We start from the raw sequence: 20,735 nt of genomic DNA, 5'->3' as shown, positions 1-20,735 counted from the left end.
TCCTATTGAGGAACAGGGTAAAACACTGCGTAATCCGCACAAAGAATTGACATGCTGCGGAAAATACAGCGCAGCATTTCCGCGCAGTATTTTCCGCACCATGGGCACAGCGGATTTGGTTTTCCATAGGTTTACATGGCACTGTAAACCTGATGGAAAACTGCTATGAATCTGCAGCGGCCAATCCGCTGCGGATCCGCAGCCAAATCCGCACCGTGTGCACATAGCCTAATTCTAGGGGTATGTGCACACGCTGTGGAAAACGCTGCGGATCTGCAGCGTTTCTGCAGCTGCGGGTCCGCAGCAGTTTCCCATGAGTTTACAGTTCAACGTAAACCTTTGGGAAACAAAAAACGCTGTGCACATGCTGTGGAAAAAACTGCGCGGAAACGCAGAGGTTTACATTCCACAGCATGTCACTTCTTTCTGCGGATTCCGCAGTGGTTTTACAGCTGCTCCTATAGAAAACCACAGTTGTAAAACCGCAGTGAAATCTGCAGAAAAACCACGGTAAATCCGCGATAAATCCGCAGCGGTTTTGCACTGCAGAAAAATTCGCAGAGGACCAGAATACGTGTGCACATAGCCTTACCCTAACCCTAGCCCTAACCCTAGCCCTAACCCTAACTCTAACCCTAACCCTAGTTCTAACCCTAGTTCTAACCCTAACCCTAGTGGAAAAATGAAAGCAAATATATGTTCTTTATTTTATTATTGTCCCTACCTATGGGGGTGATAAAGGGGGGGGGGTTCATTTACTATTTTTTTTATTTTGATCACTGTGATAGGTTTTATCACAGTGATCAAAATGTACATGGAATGAATCTGCCAGCCGGCAGATTCGGCGGGCGCACTGCGCATGCGCCCGCCATTTTGGAAGATGGCGGCGCCCATGGAACAGACGGATGGACACCGGGAGGCTCGGTAAGTATGAGGGGGGATCGGAGCATGGGGGTGGGATCGGAGCACGGGGGAGCGGACAGGAGGATGGAGGCAAGCGGACCACAGAACGGAGGACTGGGGAGGAGATCTGTGGCGGGGGGCAGATTAGGGTTTCCAGCCATGGCCGATGATATTCCAGCATCAGCCATGGCTGGATTGTAATATTTCGCCACTTTTCATAGGTGAAATATTACAAATTGCTCTGATCGGCTGTTCCACTTTCAACAGCCAATCAGAGTGATCGTAGCCACGTGGGGGCAAAGCCACCCCCCTGGGCTAAAGTACCACTCACCCTGTCCCTGCAGATCGGGTGAAATTGGAGTTAACCCTTTCACCCGATCTGCGGGGACGCGATCCCTCCATGACGCCACATAGGCATCACAGGTCGGATTGGCACCGACTTTCATGACGCCTACATGGCGTCACAGGTCGGGAAGGGGTTAACCATCACCTGCCTCGCAATCCTTGCTGGACAAAAGTGTTAATCTGCTTGAGCTCTAGCTTGGTGCTTTGCTTTGTGTTCTGTGTGTGTTATTTGTGCAGTGCTGGTACCTCTGGTTCTGCTAGCCTTAGTTTCTGTTTTCTATTGGTTTCTGCAGCCTTCTCTGTGTTTTCTATTAGGAGGTGACCCGTTTTTGTACCCAGTCCTTAGTTCTTTTAGGAAACCCCTTCCCCTTATCTATAGGTCTTCGTTTGAGATTAACCTAGGATCGTCGGTGGGTCTATTCGCAAGGAATGGGTCGCCCACTCCATCGTAGGGTTTCAGCCTAGTCATAATGCAGGCTCAGTTTTCTCCCTTCTACCTTAGTCCTGTGTTGGAGATCCGTAACAGTTTGTCCAGCCAGAAAAAAGTATGTATATATATAAAAAAAACCTCCTGGATTTCTGCAATATGAACAGCGTTCAAAATCTTGCTCAGTGTCTGGAAGTTGCCAGCTCACAACAGCACGTGAGTAATTGCCCTGGAATCCGCTCTAAAGAACCTAAGGTGGGTTTGCCTGAATGTTTTTCTGGTAAACGGCAGGAATTTTTTTAGTTTAAAAATGCATGTTTACTTTGTTTTCGGCTTAAACCCAGGTCTTCAGGGGCTGAATTACAGCGTGTGGGGATTATTATGTTGTTATTGCGAGGTGAGCAGCAAGTTTGGGCATTTTCATTGCATCCGGATGACCCTTGTTTGATGTCAGTAGAAGCATTTTTTTTTGCTATGGGGGTATTATATGATGATCCTGATCAGGTCACTACAGCTGAGGCAGAACTCAGGTGGCTGAAACAGGGTTCTGGCGATGCTGAGAGATATTGTGCCCAGTTCAGACGATGGTCTGCAGAGGTCAGCTGGAATGATGCAGCAATCAAGAGTCAGTTTTTAGCAGGTTTGAATGACAGGGTTAGAGTTTGCTCATTGCATATCCTGCCCTGCCAAGCTTGAGGATGCTATAAAATTAGCAATCCGGGTGCATAGAAGATTGAGAGGTAGACAGAATGAGAAGGTTTCAATTTTGCTGGAGAGCCCCGTTGCCTGTGGGGAGCTGATGCAACTTGGGGTGATGTCCTCTTGTTCCCAGGAAAGGCAGAGAAGATTCTCTGAGGGGCTATGCCTTTATTGTGGTAAGGCTGACCATTTTATTAGGCAATGTGAAGGACGCATAAACAAGGAAAAGAGAAAAAAAGTTCAATCAGAATAACCCTCCCTTTTGCATTGCATTTTTACGGTCGGCAGGAGTTTCTTTTTCTGGTAGTTCTGCCTGTTGTGGTCATTCGATTGATTTTCAAGTGATGGTGGACTGTGGTTCTGTACTTAATTTGATTGATCAACAATTTCTAGACAAGTATAAGATTGATTCTGTACCTTTAACATGCTCTTTTCCTGTAGTGGCGATTGATAACACTCCTCTAAAGCATGGGTGCGTTTCTCAAAAGGTCACCGAGTTTCCACTCACTGTGAATATGGAACACCAGGAATCTTTAGATTTGTTTGTACTTGATAAATTGCCTTTTCCAGTTGTCCTGGGGTTACCCTGGTTAAAAATGCACAATCCTGGACTGGACTGATCATCCAGTACGATAAGATCCTGGGGTCAGGAGTGTTATGAAAAATGTTGTGATGTACACATTGCTGCTGTTGTGAAAAATGAGCTACCTGAAGCCAGTCAGGAATTCTGGAAAGTATTTTCAGAAGTGGAGTCACAAGCTCTACCACCTCATAGAGATTACGATTGCGCTATTGCATTCGTCCCAGGTGCTACTCTCCCTAAGAGCTGTTTATTTAATCTGACGATTCCTGAGAGGGAGGCCTTAAAGGAATACCTGCAGACTAGTCTTGCTGCAGGTCATATAAGACTCTTTAAGTCCCCTGTGTGTCATGATTCTCAATGGCGAGAGAACATAGCCCAGCATATATGAGAACTAGCTCTTGGAAGATGGAAACTATACTGACCATGAACTAAACCTGCCGCACAACTAGAAGTGGCCGGGTAGCATGCCTACGTTTTTTTATCCCTAGATGCCCAGCGCCAGCCGGAGAACTACCTAATCCTAGCAGAGGAAAAGACAGTCCTGGCTCACCTCTAGAGAAATTTTCCCAAAAGGCAGACAGAGGCCCCCACATATATTGGCGGTGATTTTAGATGAAATGACAAACGTAGTATGAAAATAGGTTTAGCAAAAATCGAGGTCCGCTTACTAGATAGAAAGAAGACAGAAAGGGCACTTTCATGGTCAGCAGAAAACCCTATCAAAACACCATCCAGAAATTACTTTAAGACTCTAGCATTAACTCATAACACCAGAGTGGCAATTTCCGCTCACAAGAGCTTTCCAGACACAGTAACGAAACAGCAGCTGTGAACAGGAACAAAATGCAAAAACACACAAGGACAAAAGTCCAACTTAGCTGGGAGTTGTCTAGTAGCAGGAACATGCACAGAAAGGCTTCTGATTACATTGTTGACCGGCATGAAACTGACAGAGGAGCAAGGTTATATAGCGACTCCCACATCCTGATAGGAGCAGGTGAACAGAGGGGATGATGCACACAAGTACAATTCCACAAGTGGCCACCGGGGGAGCCCAGAATACAATTTCACAACAGTACCCCCCCCTCAAGGAGGGGGCACCGAACCCTCACCAGAACCACCAGGGCGATCAGGATGAGCCCTATGAAAGGCACGGACAAGATCGGAGGCATGAACATCAGAGGCAGTGACCCAAGAATTATCCTCCTGACCGTATCCCTTCCATTTGACCAGATACTGGAGTTTCCGTCTGGAAACACGAGAGTCCAAGATCTTTTCCACAACGTACTCCAACTCACCCTCAACCAACACCGGAGCAGGAGGCTCAACGGAAGGCACAGCCGGTACCTCATACCTGCGCAACAATGACCGATGAAAAACATTATGAATCGAAAAGGATGCAGGGAGGTCCAAACGGAAGGACACAGGGTTAAGAATCTCCAATATCTTGTACGGGCCGATGAACCGAGGCTTAAACTTAGGAGAAGAAACCCTCATAGGGACAAAACGAGAAGACAACCACACCAAGTCCCCAACACAAAGCCGAGGACCAACACGACGACGGCGGTTGGCAAAAAGCTGAGTCTTCTCCTGGGACAACTTCAAATTGTCCACCACCTGCCCCCAAATCTGATGCAACCTCTCCACCACAGCATCCACTCCAGGACAATCCGAAGATTCCACTTGACCGGAGGAAAATCGAGGAAGAAACCCCGAATTACAGAAAAACGGGGACACCAAGGTGGCAGAGCTGGCCCGATTATTGAGGGCGAACTCCGCCAAAGGCAAAAAAGCAACCCAATCATCCTGATCCGCAGACACAAAACACCTCAAATATGTCTCCAAGGTCTGATTAGTCCGCTCGGTCTGGCCATTAGTCTGAGGATGGAAAGCAGATGAAAAAGACAAATCTATGCCCATCCTAGCACAGAATGCCCGCCAAAATCTAGACACGAATTGGGTCCCTCTGTCAGAAACGATATTCTCCGGAATACCATGCAAACGAACAACATTTTGAAAAAACAGAGGAACCAACTCGGAAGAAGAAGGCAACTTAGGCAGGGGAACCAGATGGACCATCTTAGAGAAACGGTCACACACCACCCAGATGACAGACATCTTATGAGAAACAGGCAGATCCGAAATAAAATCCATCGAGATGTGCGTCCAAGGCCTCTTCGGGATAGGCAAGGGTAACAACAATCCACTAGCCCGAGAACAACAAGGCTTGGCCCGAGCACAAACGTCACAAGACTGCACAAAGCCTCGCACATCTCGTGACAGGGAAGGCCACCAGAAGGACCTTGCCACCAAATCCCTGGTACCAAAGATTCCAGGATGACCTGCCAACGCAGAAGAATGAACCTCAGAGATGACTCTACTGGTCCAATCATCAGGAACAAACAGTCTACCAGGTGGGCAACGATCAGGTCTATCCGCCTGAAACTCCTGCAAGGCCCGCCGCAGGTCTGGAGAAACGGCAGACAATATCACTCCATCTTTAAGGATACCTGTGGGCTCAGAATTACCAGGGGAGTCAGGCTCAAAACTCCTAGAAAGGGCATCCGCCTTAACATTCTTAGAACCCGGTAGGTAAGACACCACAAAATTAAACCGAGAGAAAAACAACGACCAGCGCGCCTGTCTAGGATTCAGGCGCCTGGCAGACTCAAGGTAAATTAAATTTTTGTGGTCAGTCAATACCACCACCTGATGTCTGGCCCCCTCAAGCCAGTGACGCCACTCCTCAAAAGCCCACTTCATGGCCAAAAGCTCCCGATTCCCAATATCATAATTCCGCTCGGCGGGCGAAAATTTACGGGAAAAAAAAGCACAAGGTCTCATCACGGAGCAGTCGGAACTTCTCTGCGACAACACCGCCCCAGCTCCGATTTCAGAAGCGTCGACCTCAACCTGAAAAGGAAGAGCAACATCAGGCTGACGCAACACTGGGGCGGAAGAAAAGCGGCGCTTGAGCTCCCGAAAGGCCTCCACAGCATCAGGGGACCAATCAGCAACATCAGCACCCTTCTTAGTCAAATCAGTCAATGGTTTTACAACATCAGAAAAACCAGCAATAAATCGACGATAAAAGTTAGCAAAGCCCAAAAATTTCTGAAGACTCTTAAGAGAAGAGGGTTGCGTCCAATCACCAATAGCCTGAACCTTGACAGGATCCATCTCGATGGAAGAGGGGGAAAAAATGTATCCCAAGAAGGAAATCTTTTGAACCCCAAAAACACACTTAGAACCCTTCACACACAAGGAATTAGACCGCAAAACCTGAAAAACCCTCCTGACCTGCTGGACATGAGAGTCCCAGTCATCCGAAAAAATCAGAATATCATCCAGATACACAATCATAAATTTGTCCAAATAATCGCGGAAAATGTCATGCATAAAGGACTGGAAGACTGAAGGGGCATTTGAAAGACCAAAAGGCATCACCAAATACTCAAAATGGCCCTCGGGCGTATTAAATGCGGTTTTCCACTCATCCCCCTGCTTGATTCGCACCAAATTATACGCCCCACGGAGATCAATCTTAGAGAACCACTTGGCCCCCTTTATACGAGCAAACAAATCAGTAAGCAGTGGTAACGGATATTGATATTTAACCGTGATTTTATTCAAAAGTCGATAATCAATACACGGCCTCAAAGAGCCGTCTTTCTTAGACACAAAGAAAAAACCGGCTCCTAAGGGAGATGACGAAGGACGAATATGTCCCTTTTCCAAGGACTCCTTGATATATTTTCGCATAGCCGCGTGTTCAGGCACAGACAGATTAAATAAACGACCCTTAGGGTATTTACTACCCGGGATCAAGTCTATGGCACAATCGCACTCCCGGTGCGGAGGTAGTGAACCAACCTTGGGTTCTTCAAAAACGTCACGAAAGTCAGACAAGAATTCAGGAATCTCAGAGGGAATAGATGATGAAATGGAAACCAAAGGTACGTCCCCATGAGTTCCTTTACATCCCCAGCTTAACACAGACATAGCTCTCCAGTCGAGGACTGGGTTATGAGATTGCAGCCATGGCAATCCCAGCACCAAAACATCATGTAGATTATACAGCACCAGAAAGCGAATAACCTCCTGGTGATCCGGATTAACACGCATAGTCACTTGTGTCCAGTATTGTGGTTTATTACTAGCCAATGGGGTGGAGTCAATCCCTTTCAGAGGTATCGGAGCCTCCAATGGCTCCAAATCATACCCACAGCATTTGGCAAAGGACCAATCCATAAGACTCAAAGCAGCGCCAGAGTCGACATAGGCGTCCGCGGTAATAGATGACAAAGAACAAATCAGGGTCACAGATAGAATAAACTTAGACTGTAAAGTGCTAATTGAAACAGACTTGTCAGGCTTCTTAGTACGCTTAAAGCATGCTGATATAACATGAGTTGAATCACCACAATAGAAGCACAACCCATTTTTTCGTCTAAAATTCTGCCGCTCGCTTCTGGACAGAATTCTATCACATTGCATATTTTCTGGCGTTTTCTCAGTAGACACCGCCAAATGGTGCACAGGTTTGCGCTCCCGCAGACGCCTATCGATCTGAATAGCCATCGTCATGGACTCATTCAGACTCGCAGGCACAGGGAACCCCACCATAACATCCTTAATGGCATCAGAGAGACCTTCTCTGAAAATCGCCGCCAGGGCGCACTCATTCCACTGAGTAAGCACAGACCATTTGCGGAATTTTTGGCAGTATATTTCAGCTTCATCTTGCCCCTGAGACAAGGACATCAAGGCCTTTTCCGCCTGAAGCTCTAAATGAGGTTCCTCATAAAGCAACCCCAAGGCCAGAAAAAACGCATCCACATTGAGCAACGCAGGATCCCCTGGTGCCAATGCAAAAGCCCAGTCTTGAGGGTCGCCCCGGAGCAAGGAAATTACAATCCTGACCTGCTGTGCAGGGTCTCCGGCAGAGCGAGACTTCAGGGACAAAAACAATTTGCAATTATTTTTAAAATTTTGAAAGTGAGATCTATTCCCCGAGAAGAATTCAGGCAAAGGAATTCTAGGCTCAGACATAGGTGCATGAACAACGAAATCTTGCAAATTTTGTACCTTTGTGGCGAGATTATTCAAACCTGTAGCTACACTCTGAAGATCCATTTGAAACAGGTGAACACAGAGCCATTCAAGGATAAGAAGGAGAGAAAGAGAGGAAGGCTGCAGTATAGGCAGACTAGCAAGTGATTCAATTAAGAGCACACTCAGAACTAGAGGAAAAAAAAAAAAAAAAAAATTGTAGCAGACTTCTTTTTTCTCTCCTTTCTCAGCCAGTAATTTAACCCTTTTTTTTGGGCCGGTCAAACTGTCATGATTCTCAATGGCGAGAGAACATAGCCCAGCATATATGAGAACTAGCTCTTGGAAGATGGAAACTATACTGACCATGAACTAAACCTGCCGCACAACTAGAAGTGGCCGGGTAGCATGCCTACGTTTTTTTATCCCTAGATGCCCAGCGCCAGCCGGAGAACTACCTAATCCTAGCAGAGGAAAAGACAGTCCTGGCTCACCTCTAGAGAAATTTTCCCAAAAGGCAGACAGAGGCCCCCACATATATTGGCGGTGATTTTAGATGAAATGACAAACGTAGTATGAAAATAGGTTTAGCAAAAATCGAGGTCCGCTTACTAGATAGAAAGAAGACAGAAAGGGCACTTTCATGGTCAGCAGAAAACCCTATCAAAACACCATCCAGAAATTACTTTAAGACTCTAGCATTAACTCATAACACCAGAGTGGCAATTTCCGCTCACAAGAGCTTTCCAGACACAGTAACGAAACAGCAGCTGTGAACAGGAACAAAATGCAAAAACACACAAGGACAAAAGTCCAACTTAGCTGGGAGTTGTCTAGTAGCAGGAACATGCACAGAAAGGCTTCTGATTACATTGTTGACCGGCATGAAACTGACAGAGGAGCAAGGTTATATAGCGACTCCCACATCCTGATAGGAGCAGGTGAACAGAGGGGATGATGCACACAAGTACAATTCCACAAGTGGCCACCGGGGGAGCCCAGAATACAATTTCACAACACCTGTGGCTGTGGGGTTCTTATTTGCAAAAAAAAAGATGGGGGTCTTAGGCCGTGTCTGGATTTCAGGGAGATTAATAAGATCACTGCGCAAACCTTACCCTTTGCTGCTAATTCCGGATTTGTTTAACCAATTAGTTGGAGCCAAGTGGTTCTCTAAGATCAATCTCCGTGGGGCATATAATTTGCTGCTGGTTAAAGAAGGCGATGAATGGAAGACAGCCTTTAATACCTCAGAAGGTCATTTTGAGTGTCTAGTTATGCCTTTCGGCCTTACAAATGCTCCGGCGTTCTTTCAAAATTTCATTAACGACATCCTGAATGCCCGTCAAGCTAGGTGGGCATTGTTTTTTGCCCGGTTCCATTTCTCTGTGACATTTATCCCTGGGACAAAAAATGTAAAGCTGATGCTTTGTCTAGAAGTTTCTCCCCAGCTGTTAATACTGAAAAGGAAGAATATATTCTGCAGAGAGGGATGGTGCTGCAGCAGCATTAGGTTTTGAGTTGGAAAATAGCATTCTTAAAGCCCAGAATGCGGCACCAACTAACACTTCGTATTGGAAATTATTTGTGCCTAAAGCCCTGAGGAGAGCTTTGTTTACGGAATGTCATGAGTCTTGTTTGGTGGGTCATCCAGGGATTGCCGAAACAAGAAAGTCGATCGGTCGGAGTATCTGGTGGCCAGGGTGGCTAAGAGAAATTGTCAAGTGGGTGCATCAGTGTACCGTGTACGCTAGGTCTAAGGCTTCTCATGCTCTGGTGGCAGGGTTGCTTTGCCTGTTAGAGGTTCCTAGTTCTCCATGGACGCATCTTGCAATGGATTTTATCACCGACCTGCCGGTCTCTGAGGGTTTTTCTGTTATCTGGGTTGTTGTGGACCGGTTTAGTAAGATGTGTCATCTGGTCCCGTTCAATAAATTACCCTGCACTAAGACACTTGCCAGGGCATTTGTGAAAGAGATTGTCAGACTCCATGGTGTTCCCACGGACATTGTCTCCGATAGGGGACCACAGTTTGTGGCTCGCTTTTGGTGTGCCTTTTGTGACAGACTTAAGGTTCATTTGTCATTTTCGTCAGGCTATCATCCGCAGTCCAATGGACAGACAGAGAGTAAGAACCAGGACGTTGAGCAGTTTTTGAGATGTTTTGTAGCGGACAATCAGGAGATGTGGTCAGAATAGCATATACCCTATAATAAGATTTCAAAGCAGACTGGGATTCCTTGCTGTCCTGTTTTATAGAAGAACCATGAAACTGGCAACATTAAGGACCACAGACACAGTGGTCGTCCAAGGCAACTTAATACAGCAGTTGAAAAACACATTATGCTTATTTCCTTTTGAAATCAGCAGATGTCAAGTTCATCTTTCACATTATAAAAATTACAAAAAGGAAAATTGGCTGATGCAAAAGTTTTCCCACCCTGCATGGTTAGTGCCTAATTGCACCCCTTCTTGAAAGTATCACAGCTTGTAAACACTTTTTGAGCCCAGACAACAGTCTTTCAATTCTTGTTTGATTTTCATCCATTCTTCCTTAGACATTTATTCCAGTTATGTGAGATTCCTGGGTCTTACATGCACTGCTTTTTTTGAGTTTAGCCACAGATTTTCAATGATGTTCTAGTATTGGCTGGCGATCAGTTCATGCAGCTTTTATCAATTCCCCATTCCCTTAAAATGGTTGGACCATCATTGTAAATAAGCACCTGTACTTTGTGTCTCCCCACCTCATTGTAGATTGCAAGCTCTTACGGGCAGGGTCATCATTATTTTTGCTTTAATTATTGCATTATCTTTAACTATGCTACTTATGACTGTTGTATATGAACCTCTAAATTGTAAAGTGGTGCAGAATATGTTGGCGCTATATAAAGAAAGATTATTATTATTATGTTCAGATCAGGGGACTGTGAGAGCCATTGTAAAACTTTCAGCTTGTACCTTTTGAGGTAGTCTATTGTGGATTTTAACTTGTATTTAAGATCATTATCCATTTGTAGGAGCCATCCTCTTTTCAACTTTAGCTTTTTAAAAGGTGGTGCTGTGTTTGCATCAAGAATTTGTTGAAATTTCTTTGAATCATTCTTCCCTCTACCTGTGAAATGTTCCTGCTCACTGCCATTTCTTAATTACATTTTGAACTGAGGATAGGGCATCTTGAGAACAATTTGCTATAGTCTCCAAGGTTAGAGGAGGCTGGGTTTTCATAAAGCTGTCAAATTTGCATTACCTGGCCTATCCTAATGATGATAGTGAACAAGCCATAACTGTAACAGGCTATTTAAGGTCTGAAACCTTGGTCAAAGCCATCTGAGCACCAAATCTCCTAGGGTGTTCAAACTTTTGCATTGGCCCATTTTCCTTTTTGTAATTTTTAAAATGAAAAAATTGACACTATATATATTTTGTTACTAAAATACAAAGGAAATGTGTCATCTTTTTATCTTTTGGCCTTTTAAAGATAATTTCATTTTCAACTTGCTTAACTGTTCCCAATAACAGTAATTTTGACCAGGAGTGCCCAAACGTTTACATGCCATTATATAAGGAGTGCCAGGTTCTTCATTGTGATTTAATTACACATTGGTATCCAACCCGTTCATCTAAACCAAATGGAGAGCTGTGTATCCCACATGCTGTCCCCAACTCCTTTTTGAAATGTAGCCCCATATTTGCAATGAACCTCCATTATGTTTCACAGTTGCTTGAAACCTTATTATTGTACCACTCTCTAACTAAAAAAAAGCCTTGTGGCAGCCAAATATTTCAAATTTTGATTCATCAGTCCACATGCTGCCATTTTTCTGTTCCAATTAATGTTTTTGTGCATAGTTAAGTTACTAGTTCTTGTTTCCATATAAAATGTATATGTTTTTGGTTCCAATTTTTCCATAATAATCCCTTCTGGGCAGACTTCTCTGAACATAAGTTCAGTAGCTGGGTGTAGATGGGTTCCACAGGTGCTGCCAGTTCGCAGCTGGTGACACTTCTGGACATCTTCTGATTTTGAAGAGGTGTAAGCATTAGTGATAAGCGAGTATGCTCATTGCTCAAGTTTCTCCGAGCATGCTCGGGTTGTCTCCAAGTATTTCGGCGTGTTTGGAGATTTAGTTTATGTCAACGCAGCTGCATGATTTGCTGCTGCTAGACAGGCTGAATACATGTGGGGATTACCTGTTTGTCATAGTCCTTAACCCCTTCACCCCCGGAGCTTTTTCCGTTTTTCCGTTTTCGTTTTTCGCTCCCCTCCTTCCCAGAGCCATAACTTTTTTATTTTTCCGTCAATTTGGCCATGTGAGGGCTTATTTTTTGCGGGACGAGTTGTACTTTTGAACGACATCATTGGTTTTACCATGTCATGTACTAGAAAACGGGAAAAAAATTCCAAGTACAGTGAAATTGCAAAAAAAGTGCAATCCCACACTTGTTTTTTGCTTGCCTATTTTGCTAGGTTCACTAAATGCTAAAACTGACCTGCCATTATGATTCTCCAGGTCAGTACGAGTTCATAGACACCTAACATGACTAGGTTACTTTTCACCTAAGTGGTGAAAAAAAATTCCAAACTTTGCAAAAAACAAAACAAAACAAAATTGCGCCATTTTCCGATACTCGTAGCGTCTCCATTTTTCGTGATCTGGGGTCAGGTGAGGGCTTATTTTTTGCGTGCCGAGCTGGCATTTTTAATGATAGCATTTTGGTGCAGATACGTTCTTTTGATCGCCCGTTATTGCATTTTAATGCAATGTCGTGGCGACCAAAAAAACGTAAATCTGGCGTTTCGATTTTTTTTCTCATTACGCCGTTTAGCGATCAGGTTAATGCTTTTTTTTTATTGATAGATCGGGTGATTCTGAACGCGGAGATACCAAATATGTGTAGGTTGGGGTTTTTTTTATTGATTTATTTTGATTGGGGCGAAAGGGGGGTGATTTAAACTTTTATATTTTTTTTATTTTTTTCACATTTTTTTTTACTTTTTTTTTTAACTTTTACCATGCTTCTATAGCCTCCATGGGAGGCTAGAAGCAGGCACAGCCCGATCGGCTCTGCTACATAACAGCGATCATCAGATCGCTGTTATGTAGCTAAAATGCAGGTGTGCTGTGAGCGCCGACCACAGGGTGGCGCTCACAGCCACTGGCGATCAGTAACCATAGAGGTCTCCAGGACCTCTATGGTTACAATGTACAAGCATCGCCGACCCCCGATCATGTGACGGGGTCGGCGATGCGCTCATATCCGGCCGCACGGCCGGATGCGGTAGTTAAATGTCGCTGTCTGCGTTTGACAGCGGCATTTAACTAGTTAATAGCGGCGGGTGATCGCGATTTCACCCGCCGCTATTGCGCGCACATGTCAGCTGTAAAAAACAGCTGACATGTCGCGACTTTGATGTGCGCTCACCGCCGGAGCGCACATCAAAGCGGGGGTCCCGACATGTGACGTACTATACCGTCACATGTCGGGAAGGGGTTAACATTGCCCATTTATTTGGTGCTTCTTTAAAAATCTTTAATAGCAACCACACTTTGAAACCAGATGGACAGGGCAGCCTTCTCAGCATATCTGCATTAATAATTTTGAGGATTCTCTTAAAAATGTCCAGTGTTGCAGAAAATTACCTAATTTTCTTCAGATGGGTGAATTGGTTGAGTGGCATTGAATTCAGATTGAATTTTACAAATATCCATATCCTCAAGAACGCATCTCTCTTTTGTAACTCATTCATCATCACGTATTCAGAAAAATGGCAATGCATGGATGTTTCGGGACTAGTGTAGCAGGAAGTCTGAGGCTAGTGTACGCATCTTATAGGAGACAGAGAGCAGTGGAGGTGATCGGAGATATGAGATTAACTATTTTTTTGGGGGTGGAGAGGTTTCTCCAGCTTACTTTTATTATGCCCTTGGGTCTCTACTGATCCCAGATCATAATAAGTGACATTTAATTCATGGAGAATAAATTTCCTGTGAATCAAATTTCTTGGTAAAATCTTCATGATCTCGTCAGATTCGCTCATCTCTAGTTTTACATTCCATTCACCTCAGCAATAAGAATTCAAAAACAATTTTGTTCTTCATGTTTTAGTGCTCTTCAAGAGATGAATTTGTTTTCTTGGCAAAACATTAGTTTGCCCTTTTATTGATAGTAAGACATTTTATTTCCCAATCTGTTAAAGAATTCTAGAGTTAATTATCTGGTTGTACTTTTGTTATCTGGCAAATCATCAGTATCTAATACAAATGGTTGTATGGTGAGAACACAACATGTTCATACTGATAACATATGGACCAAATTGATCTCTCACCTTTAGTTTATAAAGCAATGTAAATCAAGAATACCTGGTGAATGTTTTCCAACATGGCAAAAGGCTTTTTTATCATCGTTTAATAGAAAAATGAGGAAGAGATGATTTGTTTCTGGAACACTGTCCTTCATCAATACTTCATGGACCATCCAAACACAAAGATATCAAGCCAGAATAACAAAGCCGTGTAATATATGGGACTGACAAATGATTGAATAGACAGAATTGCTTGTTATAGCATCATGCAATTCATAGTTTTTATCTTTGTGGTACCATCATGAAAGTGATAAGGGTGTGTCAATAAGAAGAAACACATTGACACAGCCTGATTTCTTCCACATGTCATAAAATCTAGAATTAATGTGCACTTGTATTATCTAGCTTGTGCTGCATTAAGCCATTGTATTTGATTTTGAAGTCTTGTGTTACACAACACACTTCAAATATTTATCGGCTGCAGCTAAGTAGTAGTGTTATGAGAAAACTAAGCTCGGTGGAAATGTTTGATAATATAATCCTATTAGATGGCACGTGTAATGACTGACTTCAGAAGCCATATGAGAGGTACAGTAAGCTTTGATAACTTTTCAGATTGCTTAAAACGGGTCAATAGTTTGCAATTGTTCAATGTATGGAATACTAAAAGTTGGGGCTTGTTCATATGAGCAAATTGTACATATAAGTGGTGTCCGTGTTAAAATCGAATATCATATGGTCAGCTGTTATGATCCTTAGTGGCTTAGGATCACAAATATAACCAGCTAAGTCAGAGATAATAGGAAAAGCTCTGGGGATGTGGTAACTGGACTGACCGCAAACCTGATCCTAACCGCACACACTATAGGTAGCCGTGGAACGTTTCCTGAAATCCTAGACGTCTCTTCACGGCCTGAGAAACTGACTACCCCTAAAGAGAAAGTAAGACCTCACTTGCCTCAGAGAAATAACCCCAAAGATATAGGAAGCCCCCCACAAATAATAACGGTGAGTTAAGAGGAAAAGACAAACGCAGAGATGAAACAGGTTAAGCAAATGAGGCCCGCTAACACTAGATAGCAGAAAATAGCAAGGGATCTGTGCGGTCAGTAAAAAACCCTATACAAAAATATCCACGCAGAGAATGCGAGAACCCCCACACCAACTAACGATGTGGGGGGAGCAACTCAGCACCCCAGAGCTACCAGCAAGCAGAGATATCACATATTAGCAAGCTGGACAAAACTCATCATATTCTAGGAAACATATTAAACACAGAGGAGCAAGAATAAGCAAACAGAACTTAGCTTCTCTTGGAGAGACTGATAACGGATGTAGACAGGAGGAATCAGAATAGCACTGAATACAACGACAACAGGCAAGGAATGAAGGACCAGGTGAATTAAATAGGAAACCTGACTAGCAGATGACGAGACAGCTGATTCCAGCCAGAAACCTGCAGAATAACAAAAAGAGCCACCAGGGGGAGCCCAAAGAGAGAACTCACACAGTACCACTCACGACCACAGGAGGGAGCCCGGAAACAGAGTTCACAACAGTCAGCACACTGGTCAATGTTGTCAAAACAGGACTGTTTAGATCAGGTGTCCCTAATCTGTAACTCGAGAGCCACATTTGGCTTTCAGGCCCGTGATATGTGGCTTGCAATTTTCTGCCAGGTTGGTTCATTAGTACCAGGTATAGTAAACAGCTATTAAGACTAGATCTCTATGGTAACTGTTGTATGTAGCTCGGCACAGAAGAGCAGATCTGAATGGAGGTAAGATACCCTGGAGATTGGCATACTGCCTTGGTGTGATTTCAATGGAAAACCTTTGGCTGTCATTATACCAGGTGAGCTCTTGGTGTCACTACTATGAGTGGGACAGGAGCTGGATGTGAATCATGACCCTCTTTCATAGCTAAATGTGGTTTTCAAGTTCAGAAGGGTTGGTGACCTCTGGTTTTTTCACATGGACCGAGTGCATATACAGCACCAAAACGACCATTAAGCACATGAATGCAACACCAGAAGCATCATCAGTACATGTATACATTAATAGAACCATCTTTAGCACATGCAAATGTACTGATGGTTGTTCTGGTGATGAATTTTTGTACTGATGGTGGTTCTGGTCCTGTATTCAAGTATTTATGCTGGTACTTTTGATTTATTATTGATTTTGGTACTGTTCTCTTCTACTGTTCATGGTTTTGATCCTGCACAGATGTAAAAATCCATAACTTGTCAGATAAGGTGCTTCATTGCCATGTTAATAATGTGGTGTACCATCTGAGGAATTAAGAATGAAAGAATCTATATTTTTGTTAGGCGAATTAAACTTTAGAATGTGGTTAGGGGCAGACCTCAGGGCCTTGAGTCTAACCTTCATATTTTGTAAAATCTGTGTAGATCCTATTATCTAAAAAAAAATACCTGTATAACATCTTTCATTTTCAGTACTCAAAGAGGTATCACTGTGATATTTGTAATGTTACATACAAGAAACATCTGCTAATCTACTATAATACATGCAGAAAAATATGGCTTTAATTTTGCTTACCAATATTTTTTTCCCTGTTCCCTTACGCAAACAGGGAACCTGTTAAAAATCTAAATCCTTCCCCTGATGTAAACTAGTACTTTCTAGATTCTCTGGTATCATGCACAGAGGTTTATACATCCAATTCATTTTTACTATTGTACTATATTGTGCACGTAATAGATTGTCTTTTCCAAGTGTCACTTTCTTTGATGTTCTATGTCATCAGTAATAGGACCACTTTTATGAAACTGGACCCCATACACTGTAAAATATCTAAACTAAAAAACCTCTTCAGAGAAAAAGAGGACTTAAACTCTATAGCGCCACCTGTTGGAAGTAGCGATCCTACAAGTCACAATCAACCCTTTAATGAGTCGTGCAATATGACTTAGGATAAAAGCCAAATCATTATCTCAATTCGCAGACACGGTGTTTGGGGCTGTTGGCCCTCGTCAGTGCGAAGCATGAGAACTAATCTAGCCAAATCTAGCTTTTATCCTAAGTCATATTGCAAGACTTGTTAAAGGGTTGATTGTGACTTGTAGGATCGCTACTTCCAACAGATGGCGCTATAGTCCTCTTTTTCTCTAAAGAGGCAATTTGCATATTATATTTCCCAGAGGAGCATTGCACGGCGAATAAGCCTCCTTACCTTGACAAGCCAGAGCTGGTATATCACTCTCCATAAGGAGAAACGTTGCCCCTTAGACCCTAAAATAAAAAACACAGTCAGATGCTCACTTTCCCCGGGACCAGCAATGGCTCCGCATGTCTGAGTTTTGGCTGCAATGGTGATGTCACATCAAAACCATGCATCACTAACATGGCCAATTACTGAGATCAGCAGGTATGCCGAGGCAGACGGTATAACGCCGAGCTTAGTGATTGGCTCCTGCAGTGACGTGAGCTGACAATATGACATCACCACTGCAGTCAAAACATTAAGACTCGCTCAATGGTGAAAAGTTGGCACTGGACAAGGAGAGGATGGGTACCTGCTGTATTTTTTGTTAAAATGTATTTTTTAGCATTTGAAGTCCACTTTCTTGGGAGGCATTGTAAACATTTTACATGGAAAATATTATTTTATTGATTTTTTAATTAGTTGATAGTTAGTAAATTAAAATTGAAAAATACTTTTTGTCAGTTTCAAGTTATTTCAGTGATCATTGTGTACCAACAATTTTGTACATGTCTGCATGCCTAACACTGAGACAAATTGTAGAGGGCATACATAGAGCTGACATATTTTTATTATTGTAATTTTTAATACAATTCATTAAAAATTTCATCTTTTAAAATAAAATTTTGCAATGGGCCCTCTTTTCACCTAAACAAATATTTATTTAAGGGATGTGTTGTTACATAGAGTTAACAAACCCAGGATTAGTGTGCTGTATTATTTATGCCATGAGCAACGGGACAACCAGCTATGTGATAGAGTTACAGAAACTCTATAAAGGCAACATCAGGGGAAATAAGAAAGAAATACTATATTGCAAGTTGCTTCATTTTGCAATTAGGAAGTAAATGATTACTAAAATAAATGTCACTGCTATGATGTACACAGCTTTCAACCTCTTTGCTCAATTGGACATTCTGTTACATCCAATGTGCAATCCTATAGCTTCAATAGGATATAAAAGTACTTCCAAAAGATCAGCTGCATGAACCAGCTGCGTGATCCTGGCCTCGGTGATCTGACACCTGAAAAAGGCTCCAGCACTGAGGGGGTGCTGAGAAGTTTTGATTTAATGGAGCAGTATGGGTCCAGATGTCAGGAACAATTGGTAAGTGATGGGCAGGACCAGTGATTCCCATCCTCCAATCCAGGAGGTTCAACTGGAAGTTAAAGGGCAGCAGAGCTGCTCATAACTGTTTTGCTGTGGATATGTGAGCATCACTCTGAACCTTCGGTCTGGGGGAAAGACCTGTAGGAAACTGCGAAGCCTGGATGTCAGGTGTATGAACATTTTTGTTTCTTTTTCTGTTACTTGGAGATTTTTATGAACCTAGACTTCTTTTGCACCAAGAAGTCTCGTGCCCGTGTAAACGCTACCCAGATATGTACATATTGTAGAGATTCTCTAGCTCTCAGGCAGCTGGGTAGAGTTTGCACAGGCACGAGACTTCTTGGTGACAGACACCATTTCACAAACTGCTAAAGACTGGAGATGAGCGGATCTTTTGAAAAATACGTGTACAGCAGGCAATGAGAAGCTTTGCAGTTTAGGGTCAGCAATGGCAGGCCAAGCAGCAGCAGCACAAGCTAGCACTGTGAAACAAAGTGGGCAGTCAGGAAGTATGTGGCTGACATGGCTGTGCAGGAGCATGATAGGAGAAAGTTAAGACAGAGCAGGCAAGGAGAGGCTTGGCAGTTTAGGGTCAGCAACAGCAGTCTTGGTAGTGGCATGTAAAAGTTCAGGCACCCCTGGTCAGAATTACTGTTATTGTGAACAATATAGCATGTTAAAGATGAAATTATCTCTAAAAGACCTAAAGTTAAAGATGACACATTTCCGTTGTATTTTAGCCCCCAAAAATATATATTTTCATCTTTTTAATTTTACAAATTCCAAAAAGAAAAATGTTTCAATGCAAAAGTTTGGGCACCCTGCATGGTTAGTACCTAGTAGCACCCCCCTTTTGAAAATGCAACAGCTTGTAAATCCTTTTTGTAGCCAGACAAGAGTCTTTCAACTCTTGTGTGAGGGATTTCCATCCATTCTTCCTTGTAAAATTCTTTCAGTTCTGTGAGATTTCTGGGACGTCTTACATGCCCTGCTATTTTGAGGTCTAGCTACAGATTTTCAATGATAAAAAAACAGTGACAGAAACATAATGATTAAGTACCCTGCAGTAAATAAATAAATAAATAAATAAGTAGCATAAAGCATGAAAATAATATACTGAAACAAACCCAAATGTACGAACTGGGATATAAACTGGCATGCTTGCGTATGTTCACACTGGCCACTGAACATAAAAAAAGACAAACACATTATGAATGAATACTCTGCAGTAAATAAATAAATGACTAGCATAGTACAACATTTGGCAAAGTGGTGCGTTGTGCTCAGATTTGCCAGGATTTGGCTTTATTTGCTGTTTTGTTGTCTCATTTATCCCTATATTCTCCTTATTCTACAACAGGAGAATCTATTTATGACAGATCCTATTTAAAGTTAAGTTTAAAATTGAATCATCTCCCTCGGCCAACTACTGGTATGCCCTACACCCAGTCATTCTTGTTCTCATTTTTTTTCTGTTATAAGAGGAAAAATATATAATTGATAAATCAGTATATGTTTGGTACAGAACCCCTTGTAGCTTTATTACAGTGAAGAAACTTCCTTTACCTTTTATCGAGCCTTGCCACATGACTTAGAATAAGAAGCAAACTAGACACTCAATTTGCAGACACATGTTTCCCAGGTGTTTGCCCCTCATCAGCGCAAAGCAGGAGATCTTATTTGGTTGGGTGAGAGGCCTCTGACAGGGTTTGTAAGGGGTAACAGTTTTCCCTGCAGAGTGTGGTGCCATGCCAGTGTAAGGAGACTTATATGTCATGCAATGCTCCCCTGAGCATTTGAATAATGACTTTTAGGATTGATACATCCAATAGGTGGCACCAAAGCTGAAGTCCTTTTCTTTTCATAAAAGGCTATTTGCATATTTAAATATCAAGGCAATATCAAGGACTTTTATTATGATTGTCTATGGGGTTAAGAACTAACTGTCAGGTAGTAGCTAACTACATGCCTGTTCTGCATGGTGACGATCTCTGCTGGCTCATTCAGCGATTTCACCTCTCACCAACACAGCAGGTCTTCACCTTCCGAACTGCTCTGTCGATGGGGCATAATTGCAGAC

The sequence above is a fragment of the Ranitomeya variabilis genome, chromosome 1, assembly GCF_051348905.1.
Source record: "Ranitomeya variabilis isolate aRanVar5 chromosome 1, aRanVar5.hap1, whole genome shotgun sequence".
NCBI lineage: Eukaryota > Metazoa > Chordata > Amphibia > Anura > Dendrobatidae > Ranitomeya > Ranitomeya variabilis.
The sequence above is the reverse complement of the archived record's forward strand: the minus strand, read 5'-3'. Positions refer to the sequence as shown.